This window comes from Arachis duranensis, unplaced genomic scaffold (assembly GCF_000817695.3).
Source record: "Arachis duranensis cultivar V14167 unplaced genomic scaffold, aradu.V14167.gnm2.J7QH unplaced_Scaffold_165934, whole genome shotgun sequence".
Classification (NCBI taxonomy): Eukaryota; Viridiplantae; Streptophyta; class Magnoliopsida; order Fabales; family Fabaceae; genus Arachis; species Arachis duranensis.
Window position 1 is genome coordinate 1738324 of NW_026264258.1, and position 1382 is coordinate 1739705.

Consider the following 1382-nt stretch of genomic DNA (forward strand, 5'->3'; position numbering starts at 1 on the left):
GATGTGATCATATGTGAATTAAATTTCACTCTTTTGGTTCCCCTTTTTGGAATATAAATTTATATTTGGAGAATATTTGTTGAGTCAATCATCATGTATTGAAGCATTCTCTTTAAGAAAAAAATATTCATATTATAGTAATATAAAAATATTATTTATACATTAAAGTCAAATATAAAAATTAGTTATTATATATTTTTATATAAATATATATAGTTTAATTTATTTTTAATGTATATTTTATATTCATGACTAATTTTGTTGATAATAATAATGTTAATTCTCTCACGAAAAAAAATGTAACATTAATGTTAAACATATATGTTAATTAATTATAATTATTAACAAAATATTTGAGAGCTTTAGGTGTTACGTGTAAGAAAATGAAAATTAAAATATATAGCAATTTTAAAAATTTGTGAAAACCTTATTAAAGTGTGAAATTAATTTTATTTTCTTCCTTCAATATAAATCAAATCTTAAATTTGCATTATAAGGTTACTAATTCTACATTTCGTCTCATTGGTGAACAGATTTCATGGTATGATATAGTTATATTACACTCATTTGGAGATCTTTGTTCTTCACGTAAGATAGGTCATACATATGTTGTGTTTCCCTAAATACATTATCCCATTGATTGGAAAAGGAAAACCAATAAAATATGTCAAAAATTGAGGTCATGCATTTGATGCTTGGAGACAATCACCACTAATGATGGGAAAGGAAATTTTGATACTACAAGAATGCACACACACAACTTTAGAAAAAAAACTAAGGAGAAGTTTAGTTTTTTATAAATAAAAAACAAACACTCAATAAATTTTTTATACCTACAAAAATGTATGAATTGTGTTTGTTATGTTGTTAGAAAATTTATATAGAACTACCATTACTATTAGAATTTAATTTTAAGCACCGTTAATATTAAGTAATTTTATATGTGTACCTAATCATATAATACTACATTAGCAAAAATAAATTTTTTTTAGGGTAATTTACTTATTTAAATAAAATGACAGAATTCTTTATCCAAATATGCAAAACGGATTGTTGTTACGTGCATGTGCAAAACTCTATTCTATGTAATCCGTGGCAACCCACCACGGTTTCTAAATTGTGCATAAACCGTGGCAGGCTGGGACGTTTTATGGGGAAACTTAGATGCTTGTAAACCGTGGGAGGTTCCAGCGGTTTATGAAGGGGGCGTGGAAGGCATAAACCGTGATAGATTACCACGGTTTATGAAGAAGGTGCACTAAATGTAAAACCCGGTAACCCACCGCGGTTTATGAAGAATAAATTAAGAATAAATTAATTTAAACTAAGAATAAATTAATTTAAGAAAATTAAAATTTTTAACTTTTCTAAAAATATTTTTT